Raw genomic sequence first — 27,820 nt, forward strand, 5'->3', positions numbered from 1 at the left:
GTTCCTAGGGAGCAAAACCTTTGTAACCTGCTCCGAGAGAGAGAGCTCAAAGCATTGGCGGGGAATGCTTCCAGTTATCCATGAGCTCAGGCAGTAGCCACTGCTTTGGGTTCTCCCCAGGGCTGAGGTTTCAGTGCTTCTGAAGATGGCAGCAAAATATCTCAACCATTTGTAAAACAGGGCAGGCTCCTGCAGCTGAAAACTGATTCCGGTTAGAAGAATGATTGCGTTAGAAAGCATGAACATGATGGGGAAGGCCGGCTGCCAGCATGCCCGTGGCCCATGCTACCCCCTCACCTCTGAGTGACTCAGACATGTGAATGAAGCTCAATGGGTTATTTTCTTAGACCTTTCCTTTGTGGTGTTTGGCTCTGTTTCTAGATGTATCAGAAGAGCATTTTCTTTAGCCAAGTGTTCGCAGGTCAATAACTACATAGCCTTATTGATCACTTTCTATTTTTCTCTCTATATATGATGAAAAACTCTTCATGGACTGTGTTTTCTTTGGTACGTTTTGCACAAAATGTCAATCTTTCTGCAATTCATGTATATAGAGAGTATATGTATTTTTTTCCCTTTTAAAATCTTTTCATAAGGTGTCAATTCTTCTGTGATCCACATAGACAAAGTAATACTCGATGGGTGATGGAAAACTAAGAAAGTGCAATCATAATACAGCTTAAAAAATGGGCACATAACATGGCATTCTTGGGCTATGCTGTTTACAGAAAAGTCAAAGATCCATATTGTAATCAAGTGCTTGACTTGAACCCATACCCATAGAGATTGGAACTATAGTTCTATCAACCTCCATTCCAGTGACCATGGCAACATTTTTGGGCTGAGAAAGTGCCCTTGTTAAAGGTAACCCCAAAAGAGCCAGCAGTTACGTTGAAGTGTTCATTGTAGTGAGCCTGTGGCATGAAGGTCCTCCCCAGTAACCGTCAGCCTGCAAACAGAATCACTAGAGCTTAGCAACAGTGTCATAGCACCACTGGAATGGTGGTAGAAGGCTCTCTTCACCCCTAGACTACCATGGAAGATTGGAACCCAGGAATCCACAGAGAGAGCACAAGATTTCTATCTAGAAAAAGGGAGCAAAAGAGAAAGGAAGGGAGTGGATAGGGCAGGACTCTGTAGTTCAGGGGCCTGCAGTCTCTGCACCAGGACACCAGGAGACCTGACTCAGAGAAGAGACTAGAAACCAACAGAAAGAAACTAAAGAGCTGTCTGGTAAGCCAGTGATTAGTAACAAAGACATCTTCCAAATAAGTTGAGCTTTATTTATTAGTTATCCCTGAAATATAGCCTGGTCAGATACTAAGCTGCAGGGACATACATATCTCTTGGGAATTACCAAAAGGGAGAGAAGCATAGCCAATATCCTTTCTTCCACCTTCTCCAGCAATAACCGGGCTTATCACCTCCTGTTCAGCACTCAGACTCTTTCTCTGCAGACACACCAGAAACACCGTGATCCTAGACTCCTGCTAGGGAATCCAAGGCAACTTCTAAAGAAACATCTGATTTACAACTCTTCAGCATGGGATGGCTATACAAATAAGGAGGTCTTCCAACTGCTCTAGCCTGAGGGAATTGGATTTGGGAAAGAGAAATGACCAGTCAAGGCTTGGCAAGTCCTCTAGACCTGCACAGGATCAGAGAGTGGATCTTTGGTGGCCTGAGAACATTTGCACCCACTTTAGAGTTGCTTGTGTTATATGCAGGCTAAATCAATACATGAAGAGTAGTACTGAGTTTAAAAAACAAAAGAATAGGCCCATGGGTATAGCTCAGGGAGAAACTTCCTTACCTGAAAGCCTGAATGGGTGAAAGAAAAATGAATGTAACAGGAACAGAAAGGTGGAATTTGAGGCTTCATGGCAACAGCTCACAGATATGATTTTGATGGACTCTCAGTTTTCAAACATAAGACTAAAAGAGGGAAAAAAAGGCATGAGAGAGATGAAAGGGAAATGAACCAGAGTGCATGCACAGCCTTCTCTCTTGTTACCTCTACCAAATGAACCAGGAGAGGGGATAATTGAGGGCCTCCATTTAACCATCATGGGCAATGTTAACTTTGGCAGTCAGTGTTTACTGTAAAATATGTAACCAGTAACTGAAGTTGACGTTGACCTTGGCAGAGTTACTTAACTACCTTTTGTCAATGAGACTCCTCCTTGAAGAAACCTCACTTTTCCATCCAAAAAACTGCGTTCCTTTGACACCCCAAATCCTCAGAATTTTGCAAAAAGATATTTTTGAATCTCAAAGGGCTATCTTTAATTAAACACACCAAACATATAAATATCCTAAAAAGGAAGTTATGGTATGAACAAATTTTGGCAAATAGCTTTGTCACCACGTACTATACTGGTTCTTCACATTAATTCCACATATGTATTATATGCATACATATATGTATGCATTCTCATTATAGAAAAAATTCTCAAGCATCTGTATATATTTTTGAATGTTAATTCTTATAAAGAATTGGAAAGTCATAGCTCGAAGTGCAGGAATTACTTCAAAACAGTCTTTTTAATATGTGGAAAGAATGAATTATATAAGAGTTCATTTCTACATTTATTATGTTGACTTTTTGTAAAAACATGATATTCTTGTAAGTTAGCTATGGAAACTATAACCTGAAGCAAAGTATTTCCTTAAAATGGTCAATTATAGGAAAGAGATCTTTCCATAAATTGTTAATTGATATTTTCTGTTAAATCACCTTTGCAAATGACCCCCAGGAGTCTTAAATGTTGTGAAAACATCCTCACATTCAGAATCTGCCAACCTGCAGGTAGGGAGCTTCTTAGGAAAGTGGATAGAAACTAGTTACCAGGAGGTGTAAATACTTAGGTAGACACCCTTGCTCCAGACTGACCAGGAGCCAGCATTCCTCAAAATCAAACTCCAGGTTGAATTTATTGTTTTCAGCTAGGTTGCTGCCTTCAGGTTTTTGTGGTTTAACCCAAGGATTTTCTGAGTCAGCCAAGCCCCCGGATTGAGTACTTGTTGTGTATGATGTACTCTTCTAGGTCTTTGGGAAATGAAGTAATATTTCCAACAGCTATAAAAAAATAAACAGGGTCGAGCAGGTCCTAGTTAAGAAAGAGAATTTTATTTTTTTTTTCCTTAGGTCTTAAGGAATGTAGAAATTGAGGTTTTTCATTTGTCATAGTGAAGAAAGATGACTTTTATATTATAGAAGCAGGTTAAGAGCTAAGCAGAATGTATCTTAAAGTATTCCCCAAATGAAAATGATTTGTATCTAGTTATACATTCATCTCTGGGTCTCTCCATTTTCTTATCAACAGGCTTTAAATAAAAGTCTTATTTAAATATGTAGCCTCTTTTCAATTTTGCTACAAAAAGATATATTGGATGATAAAGAAGAAATGTCCCCACAGGCCAGGAAAGTGTTGATGGCAGGAAAAATGAGGGGTCCTCAAGGGAAAGGTGTAGTCAGAGGATTAGAGCTGGGGATAGAAGAGTCTATTTCCTCCTTCAAATGGAAAGTCTTTTTCCATGGCCAGCTTTCAAGGTTAGGGTTTGATTTTATTGGTTGTGGCAGTGTTTTCTTTTTTTTATGTTGATTTTATATACCGTGAAGAACTGTGCTAGGTTCTTGGAACATAAAACAGATAAGACCTAGGCATTGCCCTAAGGGTGGTCAAGTTATCTTGATTAATCTGACTTTTTTTTATCAAGGAAATTTTGATTTGCAGGGCATTTGTCGCGTCATTGCGTCGAAATATAAAATGACTATTTTAAAATAGCAATAATATTCTTAATCACACTTTACCTAATTTCTACCCCTCTTCCCAATTCTTACTCCTCCTACTCATGGGGCAGGAATGGAGCGGAGCCAAAAGTAGGAAAAGAAGCGCTCATTTTTTAATTTTAAAAGCTTGAAATATAATGGCTAATTGTTGAGGCCATGTAAAACTAGCTGTTTCATTGTAACTACATCTAAATGGCTGCATGAAATTGTTTACAGGGAACTGTCTTGGCCTCCTGACTCACAGGTTTCAGTAGAAACATGAAGCTGTCAGTCAGGTCATCTGGGTTTTCCAGGAGAAATGATTCAGAGCTGTGATTTCCAGCTGGGGGAGGTGCAGTACGATTGACTGTTTTTGCAAATACTTAATGTTGAAAAAGTTAATGATTGCATCTGCTTTAAATCTAGAGCAACCTTGGAGAAGAAAGATTTCACCCACAATTTCTCTTGCTTGATTTGATCAGAATCTCAAATGAGACCAACAACTGATTTGTTGACTTGGTTGATAGTTCCTAAGGGTTACTTTTGGCCAAATAGCTCTGTGCACTTCTGATTTAGAAGCTAAACTAGATCTGATCTTCTTTTAAACCTGTCGCACCAAGGCATGCATTTTGACTTGTGTATTCATGCTTGACCACACACTGAATTGTAATCAACTACTAAGACAGTTCCTTTCAATGTAGTGAGATGTGATATCCCAAACTACTGATCTTCCCAGTGTAGAATTCTCCAAAGTATGTGCCACAGAACATTAGTGACCTGAGCTTTTAGAAACTTTTCTATGAAAGACAAGATTTTTTTGGTTAAATGAGTATGGAAAACCTTGGTCTAAACAATGTGGAATGGATTTATTTACTCCAGGATTTCTCAAAACTTCAAATAGCAAAGTAAGAGAAGTGAATTAGCTGTGAGTCCTAGCTCTACCTCTTTGTAATTTTTACCTTGAGCAAGTTATTTAATCTTTCCAAGGCTTAATATACTTATCTCTAAGATGAGGATACAAATACCTACGTCACAGAATTGGTCAGTGGATTAAATAAGATAAAATACCAAAAGTGATAATTTTTGCCGTTTGTTTTTGGGTGTATTTTGTATCACTGTGTTTCTACATCATCATACAATTTAGGTTGTGTTTTGGCATACCAAAATGTAGATTCAACTTTATTTTTAAAAATTTTATATATTTTTATTTACTTTTAGAGAAAGGGTCTTGCTCTATTACCCAGCTGGTATGCACTGGCATGATCATATTTCATGATAACCTCGAACTCCTGAGCTCAAGTGATCCTCTCACCTGAGCCTCCTGAATAGCTGGGTCTACAGGCAGGATCTATAGGCATGTGTCCTCTCACCTCCAGCTATTCAGGAGGCTGGGGTGAGAGGATCACTTGAGCTCAGGAGTTTGCGGTTATAGTGAACTATGATCATGGCAGTGCACGCCAGCCTGGGTGGCAGAGCAAGACCCTTTCTCTAAAAGTAAGTAAGAATAAATAAAATTTTTTAAAAATTCTATTTAAAATCCAATTCTAATTTTAATTTGCAAACAAAGCAGAGGTATTGTTGAGCATTTAAAATTCTACTTAATCACTCTTCTATTAGATGCCCCATTGGAAATCACACAGCAAATCTCTGGGAATTATCTGACCATTTAATGTCCATTTTTATGTGACCTTGGTATTATCCTATACTAGTCATTGATTTTTCTATTGGAATTCTATAGACCTTTAAATGGCCTTCCACTAATGATGACAATGTGTTTTAAAATATTGGAAAGGTAAAGCAGTGCTTCCTACATACCATGCATGCTCTCGCTGAGAAGCTGAATCTCATCAGAGGCCCTGATCTTTGTCTCATATTACACTGAGTTGAGTTGCCCAGATTACTACTCAAGAGCCATCAGGATGTCTGAACTCTGGGTTTCCAGCCACTTACCTTATTTATGGTCACATTATCCATCTTCATCAGGGTACAATAAACATCTCTCCAGTGGGCACTATCTTGAAAATAGTTCAAGTATTGGGTTCAGCCCAAGAAGAACTTGAGTAAATCATACCTTTTCTGCTCTTTAGAATCTTTCCAGCCTACTTCATAAGAGACCCCATTTCAGAGACAGAGAGGACTTTATATATCCTTCAAATACTACTTTGTAAGCATGCCCTTTGGAAAAAAGAGATAATTGTGACTACACATAAGAAACCTAGGATACACTATTGTTCACCTCATCGCGTTCTCTCTCCCCCATGACTGCAAACAATAGGCATTACATTTTCAGTTATTATATGAAGATTCTGAAGAATGGTAACATGTAAGTCCAATTCTTTTTTTGCACATGACTGTATTAGATATGAAACCTAGGTAAGAGCTAAATAAAGGGTTTGTTGTTTCCTATTAGGCATATATAATATCAAAGATGGGGTGTCCCATCCACCTGTGGGACAAGCAGGTTATAGTCAAGATTTTCAGGGAGGCTGTGGGCTCTGTGTGGCAGGATGATGGTCCCTTCTAAGTATACAGCTCATGTCAGTCATAGTGTATTGAGGACACCACAAGTGCCTTCTATATGCCAGGCTCTAAAGAGTAGCACAAAAGACCTCTGTCCTCAAAAGTTTATTTATAATACCAGGACATTCGAATGATGAAGGGCAAAAATAAGGCAACAGATAAACGCATAGTGCATCTACAAATGCTGCAGGAGGTCAGAGGAGAAGAGATGCTAGTGGGCTGTAGACAAGCAAAATGACTTTCTCAGAAGAAAAAAGTCATTGGAACCTTTGAACCAGAGTAAGATTGGATTGGCCAAAAAGAGAAGGAAAGGATTCCTGGAAGTAGGAAAGGAGTGGCAAAGAGCAGAATGTGAAGAACCAAGTAAAACAATTGCTGTGAGTGAAGTGAATTAAGAAAATAGCAAACGCTTTAGACAAGTAGCTTAGAGCAAGTTGAAGAAAAATTCTGAATCTATAATTTGGCTTTGATGGGTAGATTACGGGTGATATTGTAGGTTCTAGAAATGACTGTAGGAAAACAGAGCCTCAGGAAAATGGATTGGGTAGTTTTGTGCAGGAAAAGTTTGAAATGAAGAGTAAGGAGAGAGGTCACTGGGATGACCTAAGGGTGAGGTTACTGAAGACTTGGATGAGGGTCAAAGGAGGTGGGTGGAGACGAGATAAACAGAGAAACATTAAAAAGAATATCTTGCAAGGGATGGATGATACCCTGAAATGCTTAGAAAGTGTAGTTAGTCAATGATGTGAAGAAAGTGTTATGTTTGAAACGTACGTGAAATGCTGTAAAAGTTATGGAGTTTAGAATTGTACTTGAGTTTGAATCCAAGCTTGCTTCTTAACAACCAACAGTGATCTCAGGAAAATTATTAAATTATTTATACTTAAATTTTCCCAAATCTAAAAGGAGAATAAAGTTGTTTATGTGAGGATTAAACAAACTAACACATAAAATGCCCAACACTAGTAGGCACTCAAAAAACATTAGGCCTTGTTTCTCTTAGGTAATCCTAAATCATGCCACAGGGAGCTAGAAACAAGAAACTGGAAATCAGGTTGAAGTTCAGTGGCTAGAAGTGAAGTTAACTACCATCTAAAAAGAGGTGGCAGTTTGAATCATAAGTAAGGTCCACAATTGTGTTGAGGAAATAACTAAATAAGGAAAAGAAGAAAAGGTGCATAAGATTTAGAGAAAACTTGAGAAAACAAAAAGAAGCACTACATAAAAAGATGAGCAGTACATAAGTGGTGTCTTTAGTATGTAATCACTCAGTAAAAACTAGCTGTTACTATTATTGTTGTTATTATTGTTAGAGATGATCAAAGGTATAAGAATGAACACTGGCAAGAACAATGTCATGATCATAAACCAGTAAACTAAGCTGCCAAGAGATTAGGATAGTATTGCAAAGCCATTTCATTCAAATGAAAGTAGTTGGTGACAAAGTATTTGACCTTTGTAATTCTCATCTCTAGTGGAAACTTCATCTTAATTTAGGAAAAAGACTATGTGATGCTCACATAACCACCTGAAATATGAATGATGCATGACTGGGTTAACCATCACCAAAAATACCTCTCCAGCTGATACCCAACCTGCCACAGAAAGAACAAAGAATCAGGGTCCTTAAAATAAATGCAATTGGCAAGCTATTCTAACATAGAGAAAAATAGGAAACTATGAAATATCAAAAAATAGAATTCCCTCTGATGATTTTTAATAAAGCCAAATGCCAAATATTGGCTTTCCCTTTTGTTAGAAAATGAATAAACAGTTTTGCAATGACCTGGAGGCTTGGATAGAATAAATAAATTATTGACACATGAGGAGTAGACAATTCTCCATCCACTGTTGAGCTTTTCATTTTTTTTGTGGAGCAGATGGTCTAAATAAAGCAGCCAAAAATAACAGGTGGGTTTTATTACATTAAACCATTGAAAATACTAAGCATCTACAGTTTAAATCATGTTCAAAATATTAAGCCTTAAAATAACTTTTTGAAAATAGTCTTTCATATTTGCAAGACACCTTTGTCCATCATCGATGATATCAAAGCACAGGGACCAAAGCATATATGAAAACATTTTTAGGGACAACAGGGGAAAGGCAGATAGGAAGGAACAGCTGCTCTTCATAGAAATGATTTTACATGGGGTTGTTAAACCATGTGGATACACACTAACTGAAATGGATAACATCACCTCTTCTGGGGCCAAACAAAGCTTGAGTCTAAGTCATTTCTATCAGAAGTCTGGTGGTTTCGCATGTCCTACACATCATCATTCAACATATGAACAGCAACTACAAAGAACCTCCTCTAATTTGTCAAACACACAACTTTAATTAGAATTCAAACTTCAATCCAATAACACCTAACCTATATGCTATGTATGTGCCTTTTAATGTATATTTTCACAAGTCAAGGAAGGAAAAGAAGAGTCTGCAAGGTGGGAAGAGATAAGAGAAAATACATTGCCTGGCTCGTCAATGGAAGAGATACTGTAGCTAGCACCATTCAGAGATTGTTGTTGTTGTTGTTGTTTTGTATAGTATTCCTTATTAATTAAATACATTTGGTGACTAGTTTTAAAAATAAAAATCATGTCTTCTTATCATCCTTCTCCAATCTCCCACTTCCCTGGAATAAATACCATTAATATTTTCAAGAGTAACCTTCAGAATCTGAGCATGTACCTTGACAGTTGAAATGCTCAAACCATTAAGCCTACAATGAATTTTAGGAATCTTTTACATTTATAAAACATCTTCATCCCTATTGAATAATTTAAAACCATAGGCACCTTCCTGGGTGTGAAGCATGAATTATAAAAAATGGAATTATGTCTCTACTCAATGTTTGAAACTTGCTTTAAAAAAATTTCAACATTGCTTCATGGATCACTTTTACGTGTACATGGAGATCTACTTTATACACGCCCTTTCTTTAGGTATATCCTGTTTATTTGATTATTCCCCGAAGGATGGGTATTTGTTACCTTCAAATGTCACTAACATAAAGCTCCAATTAATACCCTTGCTTATGTATGCTCTTACTTGTGCAATCACACAAGTATTTCTAAAGAACTTATTGCTAGAGGAAGGCTTGATAGATCAAAGATTTTGTGGATTTTCATTTCAATACCTCTTGGAATATCCATTTTCAAAACTTCCTCAATTTTCTTTTACTTTCAGTAAGTCATACTACATTTTTTCTTCTTTAAATCTAAAGTCCTATTTATTTAGGAGACATCTATGTCTCTTATTCTTTCATCTCAGGCTGGCCGCATTTGAGAATCAATTAAGAATTATGTACTTTGGCTGATCATATATGGGTCAGGGAAGAGGGTCTGTTGAAAGATAAAACAGTTTAAACTGTAAGTCATGAGCTCAGATAAATATTGGCATTGTCACTGGGACATGGAAGTAGTAATAATTAGGAGTAATAGTGTATATTTCATTGATAAATCACTTGATGTATAAATATGCCTTTTGGGCTTTGTTTGCCAAAAAATCTATCTTATGTAAGCTCAGTATGAATACAGATGCTTGCAAAAGAAAATATAGGGGGTGGGTATGTGGTGGCGATATGGGTTAAGAGATAATTTCTGCCTGACATAAAAAAGGAAAGGTGTGAAAAGTTGTTATTATGATAGTTGGAATGAGCCTATATATACAAGAATAAACACAGGAATGAGAAAAATAAAGAAATTGATCCTTTAAGAAGATCCTGAAGAAATGGAAATAAGAGCACATTTTGATATGCAGAATACAGAGGTATTAACTAGCTATGAGTGTCAAGGAGCTACCTCAGGACTTGTCTCCCAAGAATCAAATTATATCACATGAAAATAGACAGTGGAATTGTGGTAGAGGCAGACTAGAACTAGAAAGCACAGCAAGTAAGGTCTGAGCAGGGCCAGCCTCACAACAGGAGACATGAGAAGGAGAATCTGGAACTCAGAAGATCTGGAACTTGGAAGATTCTTCAGTTGCTTAATGCAACAGTCCGGTGCATCCGGACTCTGAGGAGTGTCTGCAATGTGATTTCTTTTATATAGGTTTTAGACTCAGTGCAGCAAACATAGATAGGGCAAATAGAACTGTCCCCAAATAGTGAGCTATTGAAGCCAAGAAGGGTCACATCACTCAGTTCTACTGAGGAAAGAAAAGCCAGACCTGGAGCACACTCCTTTCACTCATTGAACTTATTTCCCTTTAGCTGGGATCTCACCGTCCAGACCCACAGAACACTTCCTTTTTGTAAGTAATATTAGCACTGAGCCTAGAGGATATTAGGTAGTGTTGGCTTATGTTTTCCTAGTGTAGACTGAGTATTTTGTGGTTTTGCAGATACATATACAGATATATACTTGCACATGTGTATCCCAATTTAAAGCTGTATAGAAAATTAACTGAGGAACAGACTATGGGGTCTTTGATCTTCCTTCTCATCAAACTTGTGTCCCACCAACTTCAGGCCTGCTGGAGCTAGTTATTCTTGGTGAGTCAAGGTGACTGAGTTTCCAAGAGTTATTTTGGTCCATATGGAGTACTGTTGTAGTCTTCCCATGTTTACACTTTCTCCAGGTGTTCAAGAAAATTATTGGTCCTTCTGTGACTGGCTTGTTTCACTAGAGTGTCTTCCAGATTCATCCATGTTGTCACACATGACAGGAATTCCTTTCTTATTAAGGCCACATAACATCCCATTGTATGTGTGTATCTCATTTCATGTAGGCTAAAATAATTCAACTAATAGAAGCAGAGCATAGAATGGTAGGTGCCAGGGGCTGATGGGAGGGAAAGATGGAGAATTGCTCAAGAGGTGTAAAGTTTCAGATATCCAAGATGAATAAGTTCTAGAGGTCTGCTGAACAATCTTGAAGTATACTTCACCATACTGCATCACGGACTTAAAAATTTTGTTCAGAGGGTAGATCCCATGTTGAGTATATTTACTGTAAAGAAAAAAACCCAAACAACAACAACAACAAAAATAACCCAGGGGCATGAGAAAACTTTTGGAGGTGATGGATTCATTTATTACCTTGATTGTGTTAATGGAAACAGTTGTATTCATATGTCCAAACTCATCACATTGTATACATTAAATATGTGCAGTTTTTTGTATATCAATTGTATATTGATAAAACTGTCAATCAATCAATCAGTCATTCGATCTGTCCCTATTTATATATTAAAAGAAAAGAAAAGAAAAGCCAATGGTAGTTAGGAAGGCAGGGATTAAGAAAAACACTGAACAATTTAAAGGCAAATATTCTCCCCATATCATTGTCTATTCTGGCTGTGTCCATAATTACCTGCTCACCACTGGCAGGCTGGCATTGGTTTCTAATAAACTTTTTTTGTGTGTTGACTTTTTTGTGTGTGCTTCACGCTCCCTGTGCCCCTAGTGCCAGAGTCTCTACAGCAAATCTGTGCTTTTCCATTGCTGCTCTAAGATCAACCTTTCTTCTTTTCATACTATAATGCTTTAGAACCTTAAAATCCTTGCTTATGTCAATCATTACCCTCAGTGTAGCTTCCTTTCTTCTGTCCTTCCCTTCCTCCTTTTTTCCATTCATGGTGGTTAAACACATGCACTCTAGAATGAGATAGCATTGGTTCAATTTTGGCTATATCTATTAAACAGTAGTGTAATTTTGGTTATTTTCCTTTCTGAGGCTCAGTTTCCTTATCAGGAAGATCAGGAGGAGTTAATAAGTTGTTCATTTTGTATGAGAATTAAAATGTGATAATGCATATCAAGTGATTGGCATTGCATCTGGCACCAGTATGCAGTAACAAGAATAATAACCTATTAGCCATATTGTTTATTATTCTTGTTAGTATTAAGCACCTTCTATTTTCTAGACACTGTGTAAGGTACTGAAAATACAAAGTTAGCTTATTATTTAAATAAACTATGGTCTCTTGAGAAATTTATAATCTGGTCAATGTTTCCAGCTAGACTTTATTTATTTATTTATTGAGACAGATTCTCGCTCTCTCGCCAGACTGGATGGAGTGCAGTGGCGTAATCTCGGCTCACTGCAACCTCCAACTCCCTAGTTTAAGTGATTCTCCTGCCTCAGTCTCTCGAATGACTGAGATTACAGCCACGCGCCACCATGCCCAGCTAATTTTTCTATTTTTAGTAGAGATGGGGTTTCACCATGTTGTCCAGGAGGGTCTCAATCTCTTATCCTTGTGATCTGCCCGCCTCAGCCTCCCAAAGTGCTGGGATTACAGGCATGAGCCACCGTGCCCGGACAACTTTATTCTTATTGCTGGTGCAAACACCTGGCGAGGTTTCTATCTACCTTTAAAAAAAGTTTGAACAGAACTAGAACCTCCAAAGTGTGTTGCTCATATTTTAACTCTATAACAAAAGTTTATTTTATACAGAGTGCAACATGGCAAAACCAGCCCAGTCTTCTGGACATACAGTCAGGCTCCTGACTCTGTATTTCTCTTCTTGCGTGAGCAGAGAAAAAGCTCTTTATAACCATATTTATTGTGTTTTATCCTGTAGCCATACTTCTGGTATCAGGACAAATGATTCTATCCTCCTCTACCCCAAATTTTCTTGGGCAGAGGTAGTTGCAAGAATTGGGAAAATGATCCCGTGTTCTTAGTTCCTACAATCGGTCTGTTCTAAGCATTTGATCACTCCCAGGGAAAGGAAGCCACTCCTACTGAGAACTAATAGAGAAAAAAAGGTTTTTACCTCCAATGAAACAAGGAAGTTTTCACAACTTCAAACTATAAGCACACCTACCAAATACTGCAACAAATATTCCTGTATCACAGAAGCATTCAACCTGTTAGGTTTCAATGAAAAGATCTCTGAAAAGATTTCTGAAAAGATCTCAGGGTAGATGTAAGACTTCAAAGAAGAAATTATAAGACAAAAGATGAAGAAAAAAATGATCTAGCATGATCCAGAGGAAATATAAGAGAAAACCAAACCATGATAAAGATAAAAGTCATATTAGGAAAAAAATGATCAATGGAAACAAAAATGATTGCTTGGAAGTTGATATGTATGAAAGAAAAAGAGATCCTGTTTATACATAACTGGTGTCTCTGAAGAAGAGTGTGGAAAAAATGGAGCAATTAAAATTATAAAGCAATATCACAGGTGAAATGTCACAGAAATGAGAACAAACTCAAATCTGCAAATTGAAAGTACACCCTGAAAAATTGACACAGAATCATCTGAGACATTTTGTGAAACTTACTGGACTTCAACAATGCAGAAAAACATCATATGAATGCTATGGACTGAATGTGTCCCTTCTGAAATGTACATGCTGAAATCCTAATCCCCAATGTGATGGTATTAGAAGGTGGGTCTTTTGGGAAGTAATTAGGTCATGGAGCTGGAGCCCTATGAATGGGATTAGTACCCTTACAAAAAGACAAGGGGCCAGGGAGAGGACACATGAGTGGGCACTTCCTTTCTCTCTCTCTGCTCTCCCTCATGAGAAGGTACAGAGGTAAGAAGACCATCAACAACTAGGAAAAGTGCCCTCACTAGCTACCCACCAGGATCCATTGGTGTCATAATCTTGGACTTTTTATACTCCAGATGGTGAGAAATAAATCTCTGCTGTTTAAGTCAACCATTGTGTGGTATTTTTGCTACAGCAGCATAAACTGACTAAGACAATGAGCATGAGACAAGAAAGGCAAATAGTGTACAAATGGGAAAATTCGGTTGGCTACAGATGTCTTTAAGGCAACATTCAATTCCTGAAGACAGTAGACAATATCTGAAAAGTCCTGAATGAGTGGCCCAGTAGTTTATACCATCTGCTCTTCAAACAAAACACAAGAGACATTTCCACAAAGTCAGCAACTTTGTTAGCAACTTAGGGACCAAAGCACTCTTTAGTAGAATCGATACCAGTCAGACAAGAGATGAAGCATAATAAAAACTCAATTATGAGCTAGACATGGTGGCTCACACCTGTAATTCCAGCACTTTGGTAGGCCTAGGCAGGACAGCTTGAGCCCAGTAGTTTGAGACCAGCATGGGCAACATGACGAGACTCTGTCCTTACATTTTTTTTTTTTAATTAGCCAGGCACGGTGGTGTGTGCCTTTAGTCCTAGCTACTTAAAAGGCTGAGGCTGGAGGATTGGTTGAACCCAGGAGTTCAAGGCTGCAGTGAGCCGTTGTCGCATCACTGCTTTCCAGCCTTGGTGACTGAGTGAGACCCTGTCTCAAAATAAAAACCAAAAACATACATATGGAGAAGACATGGTAAAAAGACTGGCTGTAAATAGTGAATCAATTTAAGCACCGAATTATGGTTTCAAATCAAAAATAAAAATAGATACAATTTAAAATAGAAAAGTAATTTTGTATAAATCCTTTTATATTAAAATGTAAAGATTTTTAAGGGATTGAGTATCTCTTGAAGAAACCATTATTTCGGTTTTACTTAGTTTCTTTTTCTTTATTTGAATTCCGCAATTTTTATTTTAAACAGCAAATATAGTATGATAATACTTTACATAATTTTTTTTCATTTTAGGTTCTGGGGTATATGTGCAGGTTTGTTACCTGGGTAAATTGCATGTCACTGAGGCTTGATGGATGAATGATTCCATTACCAAAGTAGTGAGCATAGTATTTGAAAGGTAATCTTCAAACCCATGTTTCCTCCCACCCCCTACACTCAAGCAGTCTCCAGGATCTATTATTCTCATCTTTATGTGTATTCTTGTTTATCTCCCACTTATAAGTGAGAATATGTGGTTTTCGGTTTTCTGTTCCTGCATGGGTTTGTTTAGGATAATGGCCTCCAGCTGCATCCATGTTGCTGCAAAGGACATGATTTCATTATCTTTATGGCTGCATAGTATTCCATGGTGTGTATAGACCACATTTTCTTTATTCAGTCCATTGTTGATGGTCAACTTAGTTGATTTCATGTGTTTGCTATTGTGAATAGCATTGTGATGAACATACAAGCGCATGTGTCTTTTTGGTAGACTGATTTATGTGTATAACCAGTCATGGGATTGCTGGGTCGAATGGTAGTTTTATGTTCTTTGAGAAATTATACTGCTTTCCACAGTGGCTGAACTAATTTACATTCCCACCAGCCATGCATAAGTGTTTCATCATCTCTGTTACCTCGCCAGTATCTCACCAGCAACTTTTTAATAATAGCCATTCTTACTGGGGTTAAATGGTATCTCATTGTGGCTTTTATGTGCATTTCTCTAATAATTAATAGTGATGAAAATTTTTCATATATTTGTGGGTCACATGTATGTCTTGTTTTGAAAAGTGTCTGTTCACAACCTTTGCCCATTTTTAACGGGTTATTTGTTTTTTGCTTGCTGATTTGTTTAAGTTCCTTATAGATTCTGGATATTAGACCTTTGTTGTATATATAGTTTGTAAAAATTTTCTCTCATTCTGTAGGTTGTCTATTTACTCTCTTGATGGTTTCTTTTGCTTTGCAGAAGCTCTTTAATTAGATCCCATTTGTCAATTTCTGCTTGCTTTTTTTTTTTTTTTTGAGACAGAGTCTTGCTCTGTCACTCAGGCTGGAGTACAGTGGAGCAATCTCGGCTCACTGCAAGCTCTGCCTCCCGGGTTCATGCCATTCTCCTGCCTCAGCCTCCCAAGTAGCAGGGACTATAGGCGCCCACCACCACGCCTGGCTAATTTTTTTGTATTTTTAGTAGAGATGGAGTTTCACCGTGTTAGCCAGGATGTCTCGATCTCCTGACCTCGTGATCTGCCTGCCTCAGCCCTCCCAAAGTGCTGGGATTACAGGCGTGAGCTGCCGTGCCCAACCAATTTCTGTTTTTGTTGCAATTGCTTTTCAGGACTTAGTCATAAATTTTTGCCAAGGCTGATATCCTGAATGGTGTTTCCTAGGTTTTCTTCTAGAGTTTTGATAGTTTTCAGTTTTACGTTTAAGTCATTAATCAATCTTGAGTTAATTTTTCTATATGGTGAAAAGAAGGGGCCTAGTTTCAGTCTTCCCTGTATGGATAGCCAGTTATCTCAGCATCATTTATTGAACAGAGAGTCCTTTCCTTATTGTTTGTTATTGTCAAGTTTGTAGAAGATCAGGTGGTTATAGGTGTGCAGCTTTATTTTTGAGATCTCTATCTTGTTCCATTGGTCTATGTGTCTGTTTTTGCACCAGTACCATGTTGTTTTGGATAATACTTTTTGCTCCATTTCCTACTGATCTCTCTGTAAGGAGGTGTATGAAATGGTGCTCAGCAAATAATAACTAGAGTAATGTGGAGGTGGTGAAAATTCATATGGTTTAAACAACATGTTTTCTTTATACTTTTTGAACTGCTTGGCTTTTTCTAAACAAGGAACTATTAATTTTACACAAAAGGCATTTACTTAGCTTCAATTCTAATAATGTAGGAGAAGAAATGTGAGTGGAAAGGAAATAAAGCAGTAACTATCTACTCTTTCTGAAATACCATAACTCAATCAGTGAGTTCAAAATCAGTTTAAAGACTGGTCACAGAATCATACTATTCTGTCTACATTTGTATATATTTAATATTTTCCTTAAGACAAATTTTTAAAACACTCAATTTGTAAGTTATTGAATAAAAGACCAAACTTCGGCATACATATAGTCCCAGAACATCTTAATATTGTGCCCAAGTTTCACTGTGAAAATAAAATGTCCTTTTCTTTTGTCTAGTTTGGCTGCTTCTCATATTAATGACAAAAATATTAGAGTCAATCAGGGATGAAAATTATTACTTCTGTAGCTTTTCATTTACAGAGGTGAATTTGTATATAAATTTTTTAGTCAGAAAAAACTGAGTTACACAACCTTTCTTTATCATTCTCATCTTAAAAAACTGTTTTTCATTTGATTTAAAACCAGACTAATTCAATGACAAAGTAACAAGGGAAGTAAAATTATGACAGATGAGGTTGGGCAGGCAGATGAATTTTGATGTGGTATCTGAAGCTAAAACCATGTTATAAAACTCATGTGATTCTATTTGTTTTAGTGGAATTACTAAGCATTTATTTGCCTCTCATGAGCAAAGTGTTTTATTACTGTATTACAGAATTTTCATAATGTCCAACAACCTTTTGTGTGCCAAGAGAAAGAGAGAGGGGAGGGAGAGTTGAATAAAAATGTAAAAAGAGCAAACAAAATATTTGTCTCTCTTTTACAAAACCATTTAAAATTCATTGAGTCCCCTTTATTAGCTAACCCAGTGTCATAAACAAAATACAAGGGAGAAGACTGTAATGTAACATTCTGAGGTCATGTAATGATCAGATTCATGAAATGCTGAAATAGGAACTTTACTCTCCTGACTCTTCTTCCTTGTAGTCAAGCAATGAAAGGAAAGAATGTTCGAAGTGGCAACTTATGACCTTATTGGGTCTCTGAGTGGTACAGTAAATGTGATTTTAGGGCAGAGAATAGAAAATATTCTATCTGCTATTTTCTTCAAAAGGTTTTAAGAAGTGCTTACCAAGTCCCTGCACTACCTAGGAAATGACACTAATACATTTAAGCAGATACAACTCCAGTTTTTCCAGGACAATGGTTTTTAACTTGGAGACCATGGATCTGTTGAACCAAGAATAAGTTTCAAAGGGTCTATGAAATTTTTACATTTCTATGTTTCTATATATATGACTTATAGAAGAGAGGGTCAGAAGTTAAGAACAAATGCTCTAGAAGTTATTTATCTGAATAATATTACAAAAAGCAAATAATTTTAAAAATTACATTAAATATTAATTTTTTTTGGAAATAGCATCCCATAAAATGTTGGGCTCACAGGAAACCTCTGAATACTAAAACAGAACTTGTTCTACATGTTTTATAAACCTACAAACTAGATTCTCCCAACCAAGAACACTCATAAACCTGACCTGATTACAACATACCTCAAAAATCCCAAGTGTATGTATATCTTCTGGGCTGGTGAACATGGTCTCCAACTCTTCAAGTTTTATGCACAGTAGTAGAGGCTAGAAGAGGAAGCTCAATTTGAATCCCAGGCGAATCTTTCCAAATTCCCCCACAAACAAAATGCAGTTAACATTTACAGAATAGAAGAGTGCTGTTGCATTCTTTTGGAATTTTAGTAAACTACTGTATGAGCCATGATACTTTTTACTTCTTCTCTTACAAGACTTATCTGAGAGGCCAAGAAAAAAATAACGTGTGTTATCAACATTCCTTAAAACTCTATAAGTCAACTTTACAGGTTGCAGGTAAAGTTGCAACCTGCAAAAGGTTGGAGGGAGTGTTAACAAAGCCCACTAGCTAGAGCTTTTCATATATCTCAGGAGAACATCTCTTGGGTCATATCTAAGAGCATATTAATTTTCTAGTTCTTTTCAAAGTAGTATATCACTGAGTAATGGTCTTCTGTTGGCCTTTGTATTATTTAATAAATACTTCATCTGTTCTTGTGATGTTGACATGTCAGAATTTCAAACCTAACTGGAAGAATGTTAAGTTGGAGGAATAATAAACTAGATCACCTTTGGAGCCAAAAACTGATGTGATCATGCCAAGAAAACAAAGTTATACTTTAGTGTTTTTGGAAACACTGAACTCTATACTTCCATTTTTGTTCCTCAAGTACCAAAAGGCATTTATTATGTTCTCAAATTGTTTGCTGCTCATATATGATGGAGTATTAAGTATAAAAATGGCACATCTCTTCTTTTTTTTCCAAATTGTACATGATTTGGTAGAAATGGGAAAGAAAAGAAAGGAACAAGTTAGTTATGTTCTTCCCTATCCCTATGTCTCTTGTCTTTCCAAGTGCAAGAATATTGTCTTTCTAATTCCTTCCATTAAGTATGCCACTTTTGGATTCTGTATTTGTTCTCTTTCTAAAGAGTAGCTGACATGCTACTATTTTCACTATCATCTAGAAATATAGGAGACATTCTTCACTGAGAAAAATTCTCAACTGAAAAGCTATGACGTAAATTAAAACTGCAGTTCTTCTAGATGAAGATGTGACTACAACAGCAATTGACCTAACTGGCAATATTCTAAGCCAAAGAATATGATTAATTACTTTTTCTCTATTGTTTTCCACCTTTTAACAGGTGTTACTATAAATTTGGAAACAATAGGGTTCCAACAGCTCATGAATTGTGCAATGTTAATGCTGTCCATGAAATATTGTGTCCTGCTTTCTATAAGCAGTGAATGTGTTTGCTTTCTTTTAACACTCTAGAATTTATTAGCACATAGATTATGATGTGAAACACACTCATCATTCCACCAAGTTGCTATAATCAACGTGCCTAGAAGACCAGCACTATTAAGTCACTCCATATATCTTGGTGACTGAATGGTTGATCTTTCTCATCCCATTGACTAATGAGGAGACACTTGAAGTGATCTCTAAATTGGTATGCAACATGCTCTTGATTTATAGCAGCACCAAAACTATACTTAATGAGTTCTACGCTGCAGAGGTACCTGTAACTATAACGTTTCTTCCAGCGAAAATAACTATGGCACATTGACAAGTCAGCAGAATCTCTTGTCCTCAACTCTTCTTTTTCTTCCCTCTTTCCTTCAACCTTTCAACTATTACCCAAAGTCCAACAGGACCACATTTTGATATTTTTATTTTGAAAGCATCGTAATTCTAAGCTTTTAAGAATTATCTTTATCACTAGTAGATAAAGTCCAGATAAAGTCACGTGGGGTGATTGTGGTATAATGGTGGCATTGACAATACCTGTTTGCAAAACACATTTCAGTTAATAAAGTTTTATCACAAGCATAATTATCTCAGTATTACCAATAATCAGACTGGATCTCTAGATTAATTGACATGAGCTATGTCATGCCAGACTGATTGGCAGATCCATGATTTGGGCTAGTTCTTTGAGGTCTAGTTAGGTGCTCTTTCTACTACATCATATTGTGACTATGCAGCCATTTTGTTCCCAAAAGCAACATTTTCAACAAGGAAAGAGGATTTTATAAAGGCCTACATAAGGAGACAATGACAGGATATGATTTGAGCACTGCTATGTGACAGTGTGACAGAAAAACTCACTCATCTTTAAATCCCTCTTCAACTAGACTATAACAAATGTCTAACATTTTAACATTAGTAATACATTCCCTCAAGCAAAGACTTATTTTTCACACATACCCCTGTTAAAATGCAAATATTCCAAAAAGGCAAAAATTCAAGTGACGAAGAGAGTCAATTTATTACATTTATTTTTAATGCTAGGTGAGAAGAAATTGAACACAGGCAGGTAAGTATTCAGTTTAGGAAGATTTGCTATAAATGTGTCCTGCTAAGGAGAGCAGTTCTGAGCATTTTGTGACAATAGGGTTTTTTTCTGGATTAAGTTTTGGCAACATTACAGTGCTAATGTGGGCCTTGAGTGTTTTTTTATTACTGTTTATTAGTCTTGAGTGTTTGTATTAGTGTTTCTTAAGACACTAAAAAGAAGCCAGATTTTCCTAGCAACAGAGTCCAAGGGAAAAAGAAGAAAAAAATAATAAATAATAAAAAGGAGTCAGAAGCATTGTGAAATTATTCATTTGGCATGCTGTTTAGTGACCACTTTTAACCACTTCCTTTTTCAATTATTGTTTTCATATTTTCTTGGGAAATTCTACTGCTCAGGGTAGAAGGTAGACAACGGGGACAATGAAAGGAAACTATAGGCTTGGTGTATTACTCAGGGTTTTCCAGAGAAACAGAACAAATAAGATATAGATAGATAGAAAGATAGATAGATAGACAGATAGAGAATTGGCTCACCAGAAATTGTGGGGGATGAGAAATCCCAGCATCTGCTGTCTGCAAGCTAGAAAACCAGAAAGCTGGCGATGCAATTCAATCCCACTCTGAAAGCCTAAGAAAGGGGTGGGGGAACTGCTGGTATAAGTCCCAGACTCTGAAGGCCCCAAAACTAGGAGCTCCCATGTCCAAGGGCAGGAGAAGATGGATGTTCAAGTTCAAGAAGAGAGAGAGAGAATTCACCCTTCCTCCTCTTTATGCTCAGGTCCTCAGTGGATTGGATGATGCCTGCACACATTGGTGAGGGTGGATCTTCTTGACTCTGGCTATGATTCAAATGCTAATCTCTTTGCATAAACACATTTAGAAATAATGTCTTACCATCTCTCTAGGCATCCCTTACTCAGTCAAGTTGACACATAAAATTAATCATCACGCTTGGGGTCTGGAATAAGGTGGAAGAAGCAAGACTAAAGAAAGTCTGTTGAGATCTCTCTGAGATGGAATTATCACATCAGCAATGCCTAGTCTTTCGAGTTATAGACATCTTTATATATTTGATAAAAGCAATCACTCCTCTCTCCAGAAGAATGCATATAACATGGCACAAAATTTTACATAGAATTTTGAAAGAATCATGATCTACCTGAACACCAAATATAGACTACTAAGAGACCTATGGAACTTACATATTAAAATTTGCACTAGAGGCCATGATTCATAAATATAGGCACTTCAATCTTTTTATTATTGTAGCCTCAGTGCCAAATATCATGTCTGAGCACATGGAAGGTACTCAACAACTAATTTCTAAATAAATAGACTTCAATAGTAGTAGGCACCAGTAAGAAAAGAATAAATGACTGCTATATACAAACACATGTGTTAATCTTAAGAAAAAATAATGTGGTTGGGAGACAACTGTCCTTGGATATCTCAGGGTGTATGCATGATCTAGGCATTCTGAGTAAAGGATATTGGCAAACATGCCCTAGAAGCTAGAGATGGTGTCTCCCTAAAGATACAAACTCATAGAGACATGCAAATTAATAAAGTCTCTTTCCTCTCTTTCAGATACATTTGTTCACATTACAGGTTAGTAATCTTATCTTCTTCTTCTTTCCCAGAAGATATGTTTAAATTGCAAAGTAAAAGTCTTTCTCTCTAGGAAGCAGAGTGACAGGTGTGCCAGCCAGTATATGTAAGTTGCAAGTCTCATAATTTGGGGTTCCTCCCTTGTGATGCAAGCCCATTGCATATGTAGGTAAGCATCTGGCTGTCACTGCATCAGCTTGTGGGGATTGGAGAACAGGAAACTGCTGCTCAGATGCTGCTTTGGCTACTCTTTTCCTATAAGTAATAAACAGTCTGTGTCTCTTACACAGAGCTTTGTTTTCTTTTGTCAGCACGGGTATATAAAACTATGACAAACTAATTTGTTATATCACACATGGAGGTAATCACAGTTCTGTTATAGTTTCAGACAACATGAAGGAAACCAGACATTAATAGAGAAAATTTTGTATGATTTATCTTACATTCAGGAAAAAGCAAAACTAATCTTCAGTGATAGAAATCAGAGTTGTGTTTTTCTTTGGGGTATATGAACTGAAAAGAGAAAGGAAGAAGTCTTCTGGAGTGTTTACAATGATCTATATATTGCTTTAGATGGTGGTTACATGAATATAAATATTCAATTATTACCTAAGATTTGTGTAGTGTACTGCATGTGTGCTATACCTCAATAAAATATTGCATAACAGAAAGGCCAATAGAAAAATGCCCTTTAAATTTCAGCAAGAAGTTAAGCTTAAGAAGAGAGCATATGTCTCCAAAAGCTTTTTATGAGGTACTTGACCCAACCTCTCTGATGTATTTTCACTGTTACATAGCATCAGAGTGTGCCATACATCACCTAGTTAATTATTCCTGCTGCCAGAGCTGGGAAACCTGGAAGGCTTGTATAATGGCTAATTTTATGTGTTGACATGGCTAGGCCATGGGTTGCCCAGATATTTGAAAAGATCAAACATTATTTGGATGTTTCTGTGGGATGTTTCTGGGTGAGATTAACATTTAAGTTGATGGACTTTGAGTAAAGCAGAAAACCCTCTGTAATGTGGTGGGCCTCATCCAATCAACCAAAGGCCTGAATCAAACAAAAAGATTAGCTTCCCTTGAGCAAGACAGAATTCAGCAGACTGCCTTCAGCCTTCATCAGCAACATCAGCAATTCCTGATTCTGTAGCAGATGGCCTCAGACTCGAACTGGAACATCAGCATCAGCTCTCCTGAGTCTCTAGCCTGCCATCCTACATCCTGCAGATTCTGGACTTGCTGGCCTCCATAGTAACGTGAGCCAATGTTTTATAATAAATATTTTTATACACGCTCCCATACACAAAGATGATCCCTGACTTACAACGATTTGACTTATGATTTTTTGACTTTACAATGATACAAAAGACATACAAATTCAGTAGAAACTATGCTTTGAATACCCATAGAACCATTCTGTTTTTCACTTTCAGTACAGTATTCAATAAATTATATAATATATTCAACACTTTATTATATGATAGGCTTTGTGTTAGTTTTGCCCAACTTCAGGTTAGTGGAAGTGTTTTGAACACACTTAAGGTAGGCTAGGCTAAGATACGATGTTTGTTAAGTTAGGTGTATTAAATGCGTTTTTGTCTTATGATGGGTTTATCACGATATTACCCCATCATAAGTCAACGAACATCTGTGTATACACACACACACACACTTTCTACATATATATGTATGTGTACATACAGACACACACACACTTGCACCCCCACACACATGCACCCTATTGGTTGTGTTCTCTTGAGAACTCTAATAGAGCTTATCAATCTCAAAAGTTCAATATCACCATCACTTTTACTAATTATACGGCCTTGCCTGTCCTGTCTTATTGTCTTCAAATATGGCAGAAAACCACATCTCAATCCTTACTATACTCTGCTTAAAGTCCATTCCTTCCTTCTGATTAATCATCTCTACTTCTGCTTGTTTTTTACTGAAATAACAGGTGTGCATAGACAAAATCGTGAAACCATATTGAGAATATCATGTGTTTGGGAACTCATAAGGGCCAAAACCTGGGATGTCATCAAAAAATCAATCAAAATTTTCTGGAAATCAATATTGTAACAGTATCTTTTTTTTTTTTTTTTCTTGAGATGGAGTCTTGCTTTGTTGCCCAGGCTGGAGTGCAGTGGCATGATCTTGGCTCACTGCAACCTCTGCCTTCCGGGTTCAAGCAATTTTTTCTGCCTCAGCCTCCTGAGTAGCTGGGATTACAGGCACCCGCCACCATGCCCAGCTAGTTTTTGTATCTTTTAGTAGAGATGGGGTTTTGCCATGTTGGCCAGGCTGGTCTTGAACTCCTGACTTCAGGTGATCCACCTGTCTCAGCCTCCCAAAGTGTTGGGATTACAGGCGTGAGCCACCACGCCTGCCTGTAATAGTATCTTTAAACTAGTCTGCTCCTCAGTTTTCCCCTCTCCTTTCTGTATTTTGCTGTATTCTTCATTATATTCTTGCTAAATATACTACCTCCATTGAACATATGACAAGACATAGCGTTATTCAATAGTGGATGAGGATTGGAACATATAATTCTGGCTTCCTGATTATCATGACCCTTTTATATCTATTTACATAATATCTTTAGAAGGTATAGTATATAGAATACATTTATTTTAGTTGAGTTTTATATCCAGTAACAGCTATTAAATTTTACATTTAATCCTAACTGGACTAGTTCAAAATTCATAAGACTAAACACATTTCTCAGTTTTTGCTTTTTTCTCTTAGTTGATTTTATAAAGCTATATAAGACCAACATTCACATAAAAGACAACTTTTACCAACTATTGTGTTTTCTGGCTCCTAAGTTAATTGTACTAATACATATTTTAAAGGAAATTTGTCAATCAGATAAATGTCTTTTTAGATAAAAATATAAGAGCAGCAGTGATGGCTGCTGACATTTATTGGAATATGCACAAATGTCTCACCATAGCTTGTTAAATAACTATTTTCCTGCTGAAAATATGTTTAACTTTTACCACCTTAGCAAAAGTGGATCTGATAGCAATTCTCAGAGCAGATCTCTAATTTGGTAAATAGCCCACAGAGGTATTTTATTTACGTGTTTCAAATCCTTTTTCAAAAAGTAAGGTCTACTTCAATAAAATGGAGGGATAATTTTTACACACACACACATACACACACTCTCAGACTTTATCTCTAAGAAGAGTATGGTGGCCATGAGAATGCATTTCACAAATCACAGAGCATAATTTTCTGATGGCTTTCACTTCTGTATGCTGAAGTTTATCTCCACATTCTGACTGAGGCTATGGCTTCCACCGGCTGCACCCAGCCAGTGCCTGATCGCATCAGGGATGCTAAAGCAGGCCCATTCCTGATACATGTAGAACTCCTTTGATGATGACTTTGGCTCAAGACCTCCCCCTAGTGAACTTTCCTTAGAACTACACGGCAGGCTAGGGGCTTCCACCTGGAGCATCCGCGGTGGAGAGCCTCCGCCTCTCCTCTCAGGATGAGACCTCCGCCACCGCGGTCTAATGGCTTTCCAGGTCTCCCCAGTATCCCTCTCCATTTTCTCTCCCTGGTATCTTCCATAATAGGTCATTTGCATGTTTAATTCTTGATATCTGATTCTCGAAGGACAAAAGCTAACAAATACAGAGATATTTTATTATTGAAACAGTTTCTTGAGATAAAGACTATGTTTTTAATGACGTCTATATAGAGAAGAATACACTAAAGGATAACAGAGAACGGGAAATAGAAAAAAGAAGATGGTACTCAAAGGGCTGGCAGAGAAACAATATCAAAGAGAGGAGAAAGATAGAAGAGGTGAAAGCCAAAGGCTCCCAAAAAGGGAGGTGGAGACAGATAGTAAAAAAGAAATAGCATCAGATGATGAATACAATGGCAAGAAAATCTGACTCCATGTTCCCGAACTTAGCAATGCTGTCAGCTTCTTGCTTATCCTTCACCCTAGGGTGCTGTGGATAAGGAGGTGAAGGAGACGGAAAAGTTACCGAAGAGAACAGAAACTCATCTAACATCATCTTTCATCTCTAGTCATTCTTCATGTGGTTCATCCTTCTCAGCCTGAATAAAAAAGTTTCTCTAGAGGCACGAGTGTCTACAATTTCAGATTTTTTTTTTTTTATTTCATCAATTTTACACATTTATTTATTAGGTTTTAATGTTTCTACTACTTGTGTGTGCCAAAAAATTATTGATTTTCTTTTTTTTTTTTTGATTTTTTTATTATTATTATTGTTATTATTATTATTATTATACTTTAGGCTCTATGGTACATGTGCGCAACGTGCAGGTAAGTTACATATGTATACACCATCATGACCGAATTACCTTCCAAAGGCATTACCTTCCAATACCAAAATAATCATAGGAATTAGAATTTCAACTCAATTTTGGAATGACACAAACATTTAGTTCATAAGAGTAGCCAAGATGTTCTTTCATTTAATCTTTTTCCTTTCTTTTATTCCTTTATCTCCTGTTGCTTAAAGGAATCATCATTTTTCTTTTCTAGGTGTCAACAGTTTTGGCATTGCAGAAGACCATGGAGACAACTTTTTTATTCCTTCATCACAAAAGGACTGAAGATACAAAAATGAGTTTTTCTTTCCTATGGCCTTGGACTAGCTATATACTATAGTAATTAGCAAGCAGGCTCTGAATTACACGAGCCCCTCCCACTGACTCTTGTACTTTTTAGCTATAAGAACCTAAGCATGAACTTCGCAGAGCTCCAGTGCTTCTGTTTTGAAAAGAGATAATATTTCCTATGGGATAGGGTTGTCTGGGGGTACTAAATGAGAAATACATACAAAGTACTTAATGGAAGGCATGTAGGACTCAATAGAGGTAGCTATTAAATTGTATGTAAGTAACAAATCCTGATAATGTTCAATTCTGAATAAAACTTAGCAAGGTAGTTTTATTGTCTTTATTATTTTTTATTGATTAGAAAACTGATCCTAAAGTAAGTTAATTAATTTTCCCATAGAAATACCCATTTATTGTACAAATTGGTGATTTTCAAACCTAGATCTATTTTCCACTGTCTTGCAGCAATGCTGTGCAGAGCTGGGCCTGCCTCATGCCCTTGGCATACCTGTGAGTTACTGTGTAAGCTGTGTTCGCCTGCTAAAGAGTTCATCTTCCAGAAAAATCAGAGAGATACTATGGGCAAAAGCCCAGAATTCCTTAAGAGTATAGGAAGATGTACAATGAACACTCCCACCCACTAAGAAGGAAGAACAATTAAAGACTGAACTATGGTGATGCCATATTTTTACATCCGAAGGCACTGCACCACAGGCCCACAATGAACATTTAGCTCTCATAAGTCTCCACATTCTTTATTCTGTTTTTGGAAAAGCTTCCTGTTTCTAATTTGACAAGCCATCTGCCTTGTTAGCTTTGCTTCCTTTATCATTTTTTTTTTTTACCTTTGAAAATAAACTCTAGAAGCAGCCCCACGTAAGGTAAAGAAAAATAATGAAGAAAAACATGTGCCAAGGGCTTCACCGCCACAACGTTCATCCCTAGTGTTTTTAATTTGTCGATTTGTTTTGCTTGATTGGAGGTCCACTGAATAGGAATATAATTTCTATGCTACTGCCTGTATGCAAATACAATCATTCACTATTTC

At 37.0% G+C, this 27,820-nt stretch overlaps 1 long non-coding RNA gene across 2 annotated transcripts; it reads left to right on the plus strand.

The window, feature by feature from the left end:
• Positions 1 to 1,015: 1,015 nt before the first annotated feature.
• Positions 1,016 to 27,100, plus strand: LOC134738438 (uncharacterized). Of its 2 annotated transcripts, none has more exons than XR_010124161.1 (4): positions 1,016 to 1,233; positions 10,643 to 10,793; positions 22,141 to 22,161; positions 26,696 to 27,100. It is a non-coding gene; the product is annotated as an uncharacterized LOC134738438 (long non-coding RNA). The 2 variants fall into 2 exon arrangements; XR_010124162.1 differs by lacking the exon at positions 22,141 to 22,161 and adding an exon at positions 22,194 to 22,267.
• The last annotated feature ends 720 nt before the right edge of the window (positions 27,101 to 27,820 follow it).

Source organism: Pongo pygmaeus, chromosome 17 (assembly GCF_028885625.2).
Source record: "Pongo pygmaeus isolate AG05252 chromosome 17, NHGRI_mPonPyg2-v2.0_pri, whole genome shotgun sequence".
In the NCBI taxonomy this organism is placed as follows: domain Eukaryota; kingdom Metazoa; phylum Chordata; class Mammalia; order Primates; family Hominidae; genus Pongo; species Pongo pygmaeus.